Raw genomic sequence first — 14,490 nt, forward strand, 5'->3', positions numbered from 1 at the left:
TTCATTCATTCATCTTCTGTACCCACTCATTCCTGTTAAGGGTCGCGGGGGTCTGCTGGAGTCTATCCCAGCTGTCATTGGGCGAGAGGCTGGGGTACACCCTGGACAGGTCGCCAGTCTGATTTAACATCACTGGCTAGTAATTGGAAATGCACCTGTGTTATTTTATATTTCTTTATCTGCCAATAGTTGCTTACACTCACTTATAGAGTAACATCAGCGGAAAGGTGCGTCATTTTGTTTTATAGGTCTTTATGCACATGAACAAACTGGCTGTAAGTTGCACATGCGCTGGGAAGAAGCATTGCGATACTGGCCCTTAGCGTCTGCTCTAGGGAGTCTTTGTTTAATTCTTGTCTGAAACACACTGGCCACCAGCCCAGATATTGGACAAATAATTCCACTGCCGTCTCATTGCTTTGAGGTTGGAATTCCCCTGCGTATCCTCTCTGTTGACATGCTTGTGCACGGCAGTCGCGCTGCTGGGTTTTAACAAACAGACTAGCTTGTAAAAAGCCAGCAGCACGCTCTGTTCATTTGATCTTCCTACATGTTTGACGATCAAGTCTGGGATTTTTTGGGTAAAATCTCAGTTTCAGCTTGGGATGGACGCGCAATTCATCAGCAAATTTCAAGGCAAGGCAGTTTACACAATGAACCTGATCAATTAGGTTATTTAATCTTGGCATTGTATTTTCTTTTAGATCAGATGGCTATCACAAAAGTTGTATTGTGTTGAGAGTTTTCTAAACTCTTACATTGTACACACTGATAAATCTAAGAATTGATGGACTGCACCGCTTTTTTTTTAGTTTAGTGTTGAGCATCACATTCTGTACATAACCATATACATAAAGCATCATGCAGATGGAAGAGAAATCTACTAAGGTAGTTCAGTGTGCACGCTATGAATATTACTTTTCATGTTGCACCAACATAAAAAAAAAATGTCAAGAATTAGTGTTGCAACTACAAAGGCTCACTGTCATTTAGTATGCTACATGATGTGAGTATCACACCTTACATAAAAAGAGATGTCATTTCATGAACAGTTCACTTGTTAAATAATGCATAACACATTGTTTCCTGTGGGCTTTTGTGCACCAGACGGTGTAGCTGTTCCATGTTACTTAAAAGTGAGATGTTGAATATAATGGCACGAAGTAACATGCGGAATATGAAATCACAAGATCCAGATGAACGTCAAGATGAATGCAATGTTATTATGTATTCAGTTGTCTTTAAGTGGCAAAGAGCAATCCCCCCTCCTGTGAGGCCTGTCAACAGAGTTCAGTCATGTGGCAGAGGAAGTTTAAAGCATCTCCTCAGTTCTCTGGTTATGTTTGCTGCAAGAACATAAAAGACTTTCCAGCGTCCAGTTGTTTTGAGGTCGGAAAGCCACATCGTGTTTTGAGTTGAGATGCTCGTGCATTAAAATCAAATTGCTGTGGCACCGTCTATTTTATTTGAAGAGATGTTTGCCGACTGAGTTATAGATTTTGTTTTTGGTCTCATTTTCAGCACGACCAGCTGCAGGAGCCGCTATAATGTGGGATGAATGTAATCATGCAAATGTATCGATGTGTTCAGCGCAAACCTATTTACATAACCGACATATCGTAATTTATCCATAGCTGGTTTTAGATTCGGTCTTTACTGTGGTCTCCACTGGGTCCTGAGACAAATAACTGACTCTCTACCTGCTTCATACGCCACTTGGTTCAACACATTGCTAATCGTCTCAGTCGGCTGTTTGTTCTGGGAAGGTAGCATACGGTGGGGTTTTAGAGCTTTTTCACTACCAGTGGCGCTATGAATGCAAAGCCCAGAGCAGAACAGTTACAAGTCAAACAACCACCTGATATTTATGCTGTGTAGAAGGTCTTGATAGTGTCAAAAGTTTTCTAAACCCTTACTGTGTATACATTGATAAAGAGGTGAAGGGGTAATCTAAGAGTTGATGAACTGTTCTGTTTTTACTAGTTCAGAGTGAGTTGCGTCACACATCACATGCTGGATGTACTGTGACTCTAAACACATTCAGTTCACCTATAGATGAATGCACTGACCTCCAGTAGAGAAATCTACTTAGGTGGTTGCACAGTAGAAACTATAAATAGTACTGTTAATGTTGCATTTAATTATAAAAATAAAAAAATTTAATTCAGCAAGAATTAGCGTTGCGACAACAAAGCCCTGCTGTCATTTAGTATGCTACATGATGTGAATGCCATGCCTTACATAAAAAGAGACATCGCTTCATGAACAGTCCACATTTTAAATAATGCATAACACATTGTTTCCTGTGGGGGTTGTGCACCAGACACTGCAGCTCTCCTATGTTACTTAAAAGCGAGATGTTGAATCAGATGGCATGAAGTGACATGCAGAATAGGAAATCACAAGATCCAGATATCAGTCGAGATGAATGTGATTTTATTTTGCATTCAGTTCTCCTGAGGTGACAAAGAGCGAGCCCCTGTTGTGAGGCCTGTCAACGTGGTTCAGCCATGTGGCGAAAAGCAAGGTTAAAAGATCTCCGATGTCCAGTTACGTTCGTCACAGGAGCATAAAAGACTCATTAGTGTCGAGTGAAAGGCAGGAGTGTGAGAAGTCTGAGGAAATAGTGAAAACACAGCTAAATGAAAGGTGTGTTTACTGAACCAGGTAGCTATCAAAACGGTGATATTATTTGCCAGTAAATACTGCATGATACAACGGGTCCTTTTTTTACATTCAGGGTCACTGTGCGAGACAGCAAATGACTGTAATACTAAAATGATAGACACTTCTCTTGTAGGTGTGATCCAATGACCTGGGAAAAATAACAAATGAAAAAATAATGGAAATAAAGAAAAATGGAACAAGACATTTAGAGCGAAAGGAAGAATGGCAGAATAAGAGGTCAGGGTGAAGGATAAGGTGAGGCTTGTTAATATTGATATATCTCTTTTCTTCAAAGGCTACACCTGCCGCCCTCGCCATAACACTCCACATCTCCCTCACTCGGACAGGAAAAGAGCAAAGATATTTTTATTTAATAAAGATCTCCTCTCTGTTTTCAGCAAAGGAAGGTTTTTTTTTTTTAATATTATTTTAATAAGATTTTCTTGAATATTAAAAGGAAAGTGAAACTATGTTAATAATATAAGGGAGCTTCCTTCTGCTCATATGTGGCAATAATTAAGTCCCCAGAGTGGCGCTGGGCGAATGTGTCTCTGGATGTGTGTGTGGGTGTGCGCGTGGGTGTGTGTGTATGCTGTAAGCACATGTTTAATAAAGCAATGTCAGTTGTTAACTATTTTTAATGAGTTTTGCACCGAGCCCTTCATCTTCTTAAAATCCTAATTCAGCCTTCACTGTCTATCATACAGACAGTTCGGATGGGGCACGTGTGTGCGCAGTGCTAATTTTATGCACAACCCGCTTTCAGTACACCTGCAATTAACGGGAATCGATGATGTGTCTGCGTCGAGACAGCAATGGGAGGAAAGGTTTAAGTAAATTGCAGTTTCACCGAGAAAAAGTTTCCACTCGTCATAAATGGAGCACGGGATTTTTAACCGTAAATGTGTAGTGGGCTCCGGTGGCACGAGCCGCTGCAGGTAAACATTTGATCCAAACTAAAATTAACTGTGGGCCGCTTATGGATATGCGCCACACTTCCAAAATGAGGATAAAACCGGCCATGCATAGGTAATCCGACCTTAATTGGGGTTTGGCAGAAATTTAATGTGGCACACATGGTAATGATCTGTGGGCTCGATTATACAGACGGGGTTCAGTCACTGAGAGAACAGGATTCATGAGCAACATGCCTTTGTTGCTTTTCAGAGGATGTTATGAGCTTAGGGTCAACGCAGATGACATTGTTACAGAATAGGTATAAAAAAACAGCCAGCGGAGCCTTTGAGTGTCCACCACCCTACATGACACCATAGTCAGGCAGAGAAGGTCGTTCAGTGACAGGCTGCTGTCTCTGTCCTGCTCCATGGACAGGTTGAGGAGGTCGTTTGTCCCTTAGGCCGTATGACTTAAATATCTTCCATATCTGTTTCTGTGTGATGAAGCTACTGGACACCAAATTTCCCTGAGGATAAATAAAGTATCTATCTGTCAGCCTATCTATTTAATATCCTCGCTGTCGACTGCAGTTTGCCCACATGGTCAGGATCCTTAAAGTCATACTCCTAGAAACCTTCATTGAATCAAACTGTTTTTCACAAAATTCATTGTTGTGTTTTTTATATTATTTAACAGTGTAATCAATATTAACCACACACAAATAAAGTGATTCACCCTTTGCTTTGTAGCTGACAGTTGGTCGATGGCGGGCATTTCAGGCTGTGGTTGCCTAGGTAACCTTACAAGCAGAGCATAAAAATATTCCTTGTGTATGGACATAGCTAGCCTACTCCAACAGTGATAATTAACCCACTTTTCTTTAAGTTCACAGCTTATGGATCGGCTATAACTAGCTCTCTCGCCTTCGCCAGTCGCTGCTGGAAAATACCAACAGTGACACTTTGGCTCCGTCTGAGTTCACCTGATGCGCCAAGCTTGCTATCTGCACCGTGAATTTCTGTTTATATGTTGGTGGTTTTATGATTGGTGACCCCATGTTGTGATTTTTGTTAGTGTCAATTCACATAAAAGCTCAAATGTTGCTACAGTATAAGTAAGTATGTGTATACTGCTGCGAATGCAAACTCAGGAGTTTTCCAAGATGTGGGTGTAGCTATGCAGCGTGGATCCGAGGCTGCAACAGGGAGCTGCTCTTCTATTTTAACATGATTGAAGTGGTGGGGACCAAAGTTGTGGACAGTGTTTTGTGGCAGTGAACATTTGGGGAACTCTGTTTTTGACTCATGTCAGTCGTCCAAATCAGTTGCTCCCATTGGATGTCACATAGTTCTCATCATCTCAAAGCTGAAATTAATTCAACCTGGTACCCACGCAGTCTAATTAAGTCCATCGGCGCTACAACTAGCTGGCTTTCATTAACATTACATGGTCTCCTGTCGCCACATGTCTGTTAAAGCTGTTAAATACTCTGCGAGAAGCGAGGCCTCCGAGAACATGATGACGTCATTTTGTTCTCGCGGCCCTCATTTGAGAGTTCTCACAGCTTGTTCTCGACACACTGACCAGGCAGAACTTTTTTCTTGTGTGGTGTTACTTTTATGTGATTGGTCAGATATTGAAAGTGGGCTTGGTTAATGCGGAAAAGCGGAAATGCTAGCAGCTAGCAAAAATGCTCTCTGAGCTCCCAGGTGCTAATATTCCCGGTGTGATAGCTAATCTTAGAGATTGGCATACTGTGTGTGGGTGCATGCAGAAATGAATTGGGCGTGATCCGATGGACACGGTCGTCAAATGACTGGTCGACATCCATCTCCCGCATCTCCCACATGCTTGCGTGTGATATATGCTGCAGTGGGAGGGCCTTATTATGAGGACCTTGAGCCCTTGAGCTTCTCGTAAAGTAATTACTTTCTTGTTCACGCAGCCCTAGGTGCAAGAACAAATTTCTTCTTTCTTCTTCTTGTGGCTTTAGTCCCTTTCTATGTATACATCCCTCAAGGTCATTATTTTTTTTTCTAAATATAAACTATGGTTTTCTTTCATATGTTCTGAAACATTCAAGTTACAGAAAATTGTAATTGGTTTTAAATCCTTATAAGATGTGATTTTGCTTTTGAGTTTAATTTGTCTTCTTCTTGATACAAAACACTACAGCGAGTTATGTCAGCATTTAACATGCTGACATAACTCGCTGTGGTGTTATGCTTTAAAACCACACTGAAAACAAATAAATACGGTAGCATAAGAATGTTTCTCCAGTATAATTAGAGTTAGAAAACACAAAACCGCCTCTCTCTGGAGTCTTACGCGAGTCTACGCACCGATGCTGATTACCATTCCACCGCTGCAAAGGTACAACATCTTAACCACGTCCCCTGAGGATGGCTCCGGTTTCAGAGAGCTGCAAAAAGAACATCTGTGTGTTTTTAAATACAGAAATGATGATCACAATAAGTAACTAAACATGCCAGCAGGCATTTCTAAGAGGATGCGGAGTCCGAGAAAGAATAACAATGCTTGGATACTAATCTAAAATAAGATAAGACGAGGCAAACAATAGACGTTTAACGAGGAAATGTCAGAGATGCCAAACATGGCTTTCTTGTTTGTTGAACAAAAGTTTAGTCCTTCCTTGAGACCCTTAATCACAAGGCATTGCTAAAATTATGACCTCTTCAGCACAGTCCAATTAAACTATAATTTCTGGCTACAATGGCATCATTATGCTTTCATAATAACGGAACAAAGTCATCTTTGATGTGAGATGAAAAGACAGGAGATAACACTTTTTTTTTGGCCCTTCCATTTCCGTCTCCATCTCCACGGCCAAATAAAGTAAATAAAGATTAAGAGCACATGCTTTAAAGTTAGAAAAAAAAAGAGAACAATGGTGTGACATTTTCTTTGTGTTGGGAACTGCTGACTGTATTTCAAGTTATCTGATCAGTTTCTCAGGTTATTTTTGCCCGCACAGACTCTCAGTGTGCTTAATGAAACGAACTGTGGGGAATGGTGAGATATGCACACTCTCTAATTAGTTTAATCAGTTTCAAGCTTTTTAATTTCTTTTTTTGTTTGAGGTGCCATCACAAATATTTTATTGGGCCTTTGCACGTAATTAATATCAGTCTTAATTACAAATGAAAGCGAATGTACTGTATCTCGGGCTCAAATCTAATAAAGCCACTGCTTAAAAGTCTGTGGGAGCGGAATCTGAGACAGCCGTGTATGTTATGGGATTTTCCGATTTTATGTGCCTCCCTTTACTCGTCTTTGAAAGCATCTGTTTCGTCTGACTAAAATGTGAGCGTTCCTTGTCCTTAAGGTGTAGGCGGAGTGCTGAGTCTACTGAGGAGCAGGCTCTCCTGTGTTGAGCAATGCTTTGGTGAAGTGGTTGTTTTGTCTCCCCGGCCCACTTGTCGGTTGCTTTTCTTATTGCAGTGAACTGCATCTGCTCTTGTCTGTGTTACGTGTCCTCGGGATAAAGTTTTTTTTTACCTCGGTGTGCTGCTGGGCTTCAAATGCATTTCAAGAAATTGGAAAATCCCTTTCTGAAGAAAGGGGTGGACTGAAACACCACTTAAAAGTGGTTTACACTTCTGCTGGATGTAGACGGTGTAACTTCCGCATGTAGCCTACGCAGGCTTGCTCTGTAAAAACGACTGGCTGTGTTTTTTCCGCCAGTTGGGTTAATTTTCTACTTTCTACTTCCTGCTTCACTTTCAACAACTGCGACTGAAGCTTTCGCAGATATTTCGCCAAAGACGAGTCATCAGAATCAGAATCAGAAAAGACTTTATTGCCAAGCATGATCGTACATACAAGGAATTTGCTTTGGTGTTGTTACGCCTAAAATAAAATAAAATAAAATATAGAAACTATATTATAGAATAAATATAGAAACTTCCTCTCAGATATATAAAATATGAAAATACAACAAAATACAAAAATATGTACACAGTATATATATGTATATTCCACCAGAACATTTACTGTGGGATGGTAGTGGGTTTGATGTGTTCATGGGGGGGGGGGCTTGGCATTGTTCAGCAGACGGACTGCGGATGGAAAAAAACAGTTCGCCATGCGAGTGGTCCTACACTCGATGGATCGCAGCCGTCTGCCAGAGGGGAGTCTGTTAAATAGTCCGTGTCCAGGATGAGAGGGATCAGCCACAATCTTAGCTGCACGCTTCAGAGTCCTGGAAGCGTACAGCTCGTCGTAGAGCGCACCAAAACACCGTGGCGACCCTCGTCGGCGCCATCTTTAATAATACAAGTATAATAATACAATACAAGTCATACAAATGTTTGTATCTCTGAACCTCCTCAGATAACCTTACCTCAATGCATTCCATCTTTATTGATCTAAAACAATGAATCTGAAAACTGCAGAGGTAGAGACGCAGCCGGAAATAGTAAAGTGGAAATACGCTACTACCAAGCAGACCAATCACAGGTCTTGCGGCCTGCGTTGCCGTGACACGTAGTTACATTTCTGGGGAGGTGCACATCAGGCTACGGTGTTAGGGCCCGCGTAGGGTCTGGGCTGACTTCCGTAGCTACGCCGTCCAATTGACAGAGAAGTATGAACTGCGCATTAGTCGTCCCTTACCACAAAGTCTTAACATTTCTCCCCATGAGGTTTAATCCTCATCTGCACCTTAGTCACCTAAGCCCAGAGAGTTCCTGGTCATTGATGGGTTGTTAGAGAACCATTTATTCTGAAAGAAGACTCATCTGAACAGCATTCTCCAATTGCAGTTGAGTATTGCAATGTTAACAGATCTTTGTCATGTGTGCCTCACGTTGGCTCCGTCTACAGATGTCCAAAAACAAACACCGAATCATCAGTCACGTAGAAAAGAGGAAGTCATTTGTTTGTATTTTCTCGAAGACATTTCACCACTCATACAAGTTTCCTTTGTTGTAGCCTTGTTTTAGCAATGCTGACACAACCCTTTGGTATTTTCGGTGGTAACGTACTTAGTGTGTTTGGATATTTCGCTTCTCACCAAAGTAGCTTCTTCAGGGGACACTACTCAACAAACCCCAGTCATGCGAGTTTGAAGTCACCTACTGATGTTCCTATTTCAACACCAACCTCCCACCAGTCTTTTAAAACTGAAGAAGCTACTTGAATGAGTGACGAAACATCTACAAGTCCAGTTACCCTTATTTTAGCTTTTTTTGGATAATCCAAGACCTGGATGACGGAGCACCTTCTAAAAGTCTTACATCAATGAGTCAGTACAAGGCACTGCAAATGAATACAATTAAATAATTTTAAATTCTTCACACATTGTTAACACAAATGTCACACCTATAAATATCTCAAATACAAGAATCACACTCATAGCAATTACATTGTAGTGCAAATGAGAAAATGCTGTTGCTTCTGACTGATCTTACTCTCACCTGTTAACCCACTGCCATTCCGACAGCCCTGCTATTTTTGAGACAAAAGTGGGGATCAACTCAGCCCCTTGTCTATGTACCAATATGTGTTACACATCATGGGAAACCGATTAGAATGATGCACACCATTTCAGGGTACAATCAGCAGATACAACTCCAACAGAAATGATCCTGTTACGTTGCCCACAATGATAAATGTCGTCCAGGAAACAGTTATTCCACACCAAGCATCTGATCTATAAAGGCACAATGTCCGCTGCTCCAAACTTTCGCAACACTTCAGTTAGCTTTTATGTATTAACCACACCATGATATCAAAACAGCTCTGAGCTCTGAACCTTTGATTGACGCCTCACTTGACGACTGTTTACCATGTCTTTGGCACCGTCTTGGCACGCCTGGTGCTATCCTTAGAGAAGACTGTCTGTAAAACAATCATTTTCTGTAATATTATTGTCACATCTGAAATGGGACTAGGTAAGACTTCAAGCTGTGGTCCCAATGTGTTTTCCAGTCCACACCACCAAGCTACAGTCATGTTGAAGGCAAATGTTATTGCATGTACTTTTGTAGCAACTTCAAAGAAAGAACTCAACATCTTTCACTTGCCGCTGTGACAACATTCGGACTAAAGTCCAGTTAAATAAAGCACTTTAACATATTAGGCTTTTATGCTAAACTATTTTATTTGCTTTAAGAGATACAGGAGGTGAAGCAGTGGTTATTATGGGTTAAGGACTCTTAGTTCAATTAGGCCTCACTGAAAAGATCTTCAGTCTTTTCAATCTTTTTGTTTTTCTCTCTATTTCTATTATTCATTCTGATCTACCTGGAGAAGGAAGGTCAATATCCTTTTATATCTTTAGAAATATTAACTGCTTGATATAATAAAAAAATCAAATGTCTTTCTCAAGGGAAATTGTGAAATTGGAAGTATTATACATAATAATGCAGATGTTTTTCCAGTTCCATAAAATCCATCCTGGTAAAGACAAACAATATTATCCCATAATATCATGTGATGTTTGACAGGCTGTATCTTGAGATTCCAACACAATATTTTTTTTTAAATGAGAGAAAGATCACACACACAATGACTAATCAGCTTAAACTCTGAAGTTTTGCATAACACTTTAGAGTCTTTTAGCTAGGTTTTACGTTAGGCAGCTGTTTGAGTCAGAAACTCTCTGATAAACCCATCGTATATTTGTTGGTGGAGACCAAAAGTAGAGCTAAAAGGACATCAAAAATATAATATGACTCACACTCATGCGAGTAACTCCAAATAAAGGTTCCTCTGTCTGCTGGATGTATAAAGTTAACGTGCATTCACTGAACAAATTGTGAAAACACAATGTATCTCTAAAGTATTGTCAATGAACACTCCTTATCTTAATCACAGTAGTACCAAACCTTCCCCACTACAACAGTATAAGGTGGCTTTACTCTTTCCGCAGCCCAGTGCGTGACATCTTATGTCTGAAACCGCCGTTACCAAGCCTTAAGAAAGTCACAATTTAGAAAAGTTTTTTTTATTTATTTTTTTATTAAATTAATAGAAGTGAAGAAAACATCCAACAATGTACTGACATTCAACACATTTTCTGCAGGTTTTAAAACATTTTTGCTGTTTTGGTAATGTTTCCCTCACAAATGGTATATATAAATTAATAATATACAGTGTTTTTTGTGTTTCTCTTATTTCTGAAGTCGTATGAATTATTTGTATTTTGAAAATGCATTTCTCTTGGGCTAATGTTTTTTTTGTGCGATGAATATTTTCATCTCTCAAAGCTTAGACCTCTTTCCTTTTTCTCTCATCCCAGAGGCAGAGGGGCTGTTTAATGCTAAGTGCCAATTACCAGCACTCCAAGGTTAGCAGGCCAAGCTAGCCCACACTCTGTCTGCACTTTCTCTACAGCAGGAGACAAGCCTCCAGCCCTTTGACACATACACACACTTTCTGTCACTCTTTCTTTACTCTATTGCATTGCCCCCTCCCCTGCCCCCCCCTTTTCTCCTGCTACCTTTCTCACATGCCCGACTCTTCTTATTTTTTTGCCATTACATCTTTCTCTCTGCTAAAATGATGAGGACAGAGGTGGTTCATTGCTGTAATAGGATAGAACTGTCCTGAGCTCCTGCACACGTGCCCATACGTGTCCGTGTCATTGTGTCTGCCTGGGTCTGTGTTGGTCTTTATGCATGCTGCCAGAGTGTGTGCATTCGAGAGGATCTGACGTGTTGCAGGAATAGCAGCTTTCTCTTCCCTCTGTGTGTGTGATACAGCGATACAGGCCGTATGCTTCCCCTCAGCGATCAAATCAAATAGGCCCTCATCTCCCAGTGAAGCTCATTCAAAAACGACAACGGTGATTGACAGTTGCCGTGGGCGCTGCATGCAAACACAGGCACACAAAACCACGACTCGGATTTATCTGTCACACTGAGGCAAAACAGCATGGCTGGCAGTTAGATCTTGACTTGGCTTGCATTATGCATTCAAGCGTGTGTGCAATCATGAGCGCTAAAGAGAGGATGGGGGACTGGCTAGACTTAGAAGGCATGACATTGTGATTTACAGCAGTGGGATCAAGGTCTCATCCTGCGAGCGCAGCCTTTGTTTCCTGTTGTTTTGCTTCACAGGATATGACCTTGTTCAAGAGTCTCGCCCTCCTGATAATAAAACAATATTGTCGCTACACAGGTTTGAATGCGCATAAGCAAATGTGCATTACACACAGCACTACCACGCTAAAAATCAACTGAGCCAATGTGCAAGTGTGTGGGTGTGAAGTAAAACTGAAATGCTCTGCTGAAACAACTGTGAGATGATAATATGCCAGAAGCTACAAGACCGTCAGTGAGTGTGTGCTGGAAAGTGAACGTTTCATAACTTTAACAGTGGACAATGAAATAATCTGTATTCACCAGTACACATGGAGTGAACCAAACATAGTACAACAGAGGTTAAGTGTCAGTAGAGGGGTCAAGAAAAGCGGGGCGATCTCCGATGTTCTGGCCACTTGGGAGAAACAAAACAATGAAAAATCACTGCACTGACATATGGCATCATGTTACCAAACTGTTTCCTTTTTTAAACAGCCAACATACACCGATCAGGCATAACATTGTGACCATCTTCCTAATATTGTGTAGGTGTCCCCTGTGCCTCCAAAACAGTCGTGACTCATTGGAGAATGGACATGGGCCTTCTGAGGGTGCATCCTGCTTGGGATGGCTGCTGCCATCAAGGAGTGTCATTGCTATTGCTATGGGGTGGGGGTCCCTTGTCTGGTCTCGGTGGGTGGTACATGTCTAAGTAACATCCACATGAATGCCAGGTCCAGAAGTTCAGTGTATGTGGACCAAAATAAGCATCCGTTTGGAGTTGTTGTTTATTTTAGTCTTTAAGCACTAACTCTGCACTATGTTCTTCAGCAAGTGGGGTTGTAGAACTTCTGTTTTGTTTTATTTAACTGGAAATGAGGATGAAGAGAGTGCCCGGAAACGGTCAACTTACGGACTGTAAAACCAAAATAAAGAGGGGTTAAGAAAAGTGGGGCAAAACTGATTTTTTTTGTCTACTTAAGAGCAGCGAAACAAGTTAAACACACTGCACTTACATATGTCTCCTTTTAAGATGTTATGGCAAACTTTTCGCACATTGTTCACACACAAGCATTTTTTTTTCTGTTCACATCAGAAATGTAAGTCCAGTAGTTACCGTCCTCCCTTGTTTGCTCTGTTTTTGGTCTCCACACCAAGGCGAGACGGGCCACAAAGCAAGATTGGTCTTTGGAGCTTTCTGTTGGACGCCTGCCTCCTTTTACCGGACGTCAGGATGAAAAGAATGGTCAGAGTGAACAAAAACAAAAACAAAATAACGTGCTGAAAGTTGCTTAAATTCTCCGTAGAACTAGGCTGAACATTGTAAAGATCCTGTTTATGTGGTATACGGGGGATTTCATGGTGGTCCTCACCACTGTAGCCGACACAGACTTGCGGTAATCTCAAGTGTCGATCGGGAGCATTTCTGTGAGCCCTTTCCTTGGAACAGAAAATCCAGGATTTTCCAGAATTTTGGTTAAATACATCTGGATAACTCAATAATCCTTCTTTCTGGAGTATCACACTCACCACAATCCCCAGATTTGTCTCACTTCTTTTCTCTTTGTATCTGTTAATACGGACACATTTGTGCAATTATGCCCAAATAAACACACACACACACTAACGCTGGTGGTGTTTTTGTTATCAGCCGGCTCCTCATGCTGTCTTGTGTATCTCTAATGACATAGCCGTGACAATGGATGGAATGGAGCACTACCACACAGTTAGCTCAGCATGTGGTCAGTAAAGCCGGGAATTTGTTGCGCCACGGGATTTATTATACCCGCTGTGTTAGGTTTTTCAATGCAAACACATGTAAATTAGTGAAAAGAAACTGGTGATGTGTTTAAGCAATCTGAAATGAAACTTGCAGATATAATTCAAACTTGGGCTGTAATGGTTTTACAGTACCTAGCTCTCAGGCGAGCTGATTGCATTACAGCAGTGGAGCTTCTTTTTCTCTGATCTTCGCAGGCTGAGAGAAATTGTCTAGTCTGACTCCCGTTTCGTGATATTCAAATGCAGGAAAACATGCAAGCAGCATTTAGATGCACGTAGAATCTGACTCAATGTGCCACTGGTTTGCCTTTTAACTCTCCCACACTATGTGGCAGAATAACTCAGATTCAGCCTACCTGGGGGAGGCATTGATCTCACAACTAGAGGCCGAGAGAGAAAGATCAAATCTGCATGTGTGCACAAATGGAAGCAAAGAGAGGCTGAAAGGGTGAGGAGGAAAGGTAGTTGTCTTTGTAACAGAAAACAGAGAATACGAAAAAAAGGCACTGAATTAACTAGTGGACTAAAGACAAGTAAGGAAAGAGTAGACACAGGAGCCGCAGTGAAACATAATAACATACAGTAAACACATTTTCTCATCAAAGACCCCATCCCACTTATTTCAGACGAGCACACATTCTGCTGTTTCTGAAGCAAACAAGCTGGTGCTAAGGGTTAATAACACAAATTATGCAGATACCTCTGTGATCACAGGTAAAGCTGTCTAACAAGGCTTTAAAGCGCTCATTAGCCTTCAGCTACTCGTCTCTGCATCTCCATATAGGAGAAGTTTGCCTGTGGGTTTTCAGTCAAACAGAATACGCCTTTTCAGCTGGAAATGTGGTGCCCTTAGAAAAGAGGAGCAGTTCCTTCGGGGAGCATCTATGTATAGGGTTGTATATCTATCGAGATCATCTACTAGCAGGTGGGACTGCCGCATAATAAACAGTACAAGTAGCAGCATGTTTGTCTGTTGGAACATTACCCTCATGCGCGATTTGAATGTTTATTAAGAGAGATATGAAAGAGAACTGTGCGTTGTCTCAAATTGTTAACAGAGCCTAGTGCACACTATGAAGTGGAGAAATGCCCTTGG

This window comes from Chelon labrosus (genome assembly GCF_963514085.1).
Source record: "Chelon labrosus genome assembly, chromosome: 2".
NCBI classification, from domain to species: Eukaryota; Metazoa; Chordata; class Actinopteri; order Mugiliformes; family Mugilidae; genus Chelon; species Chelon labrosus.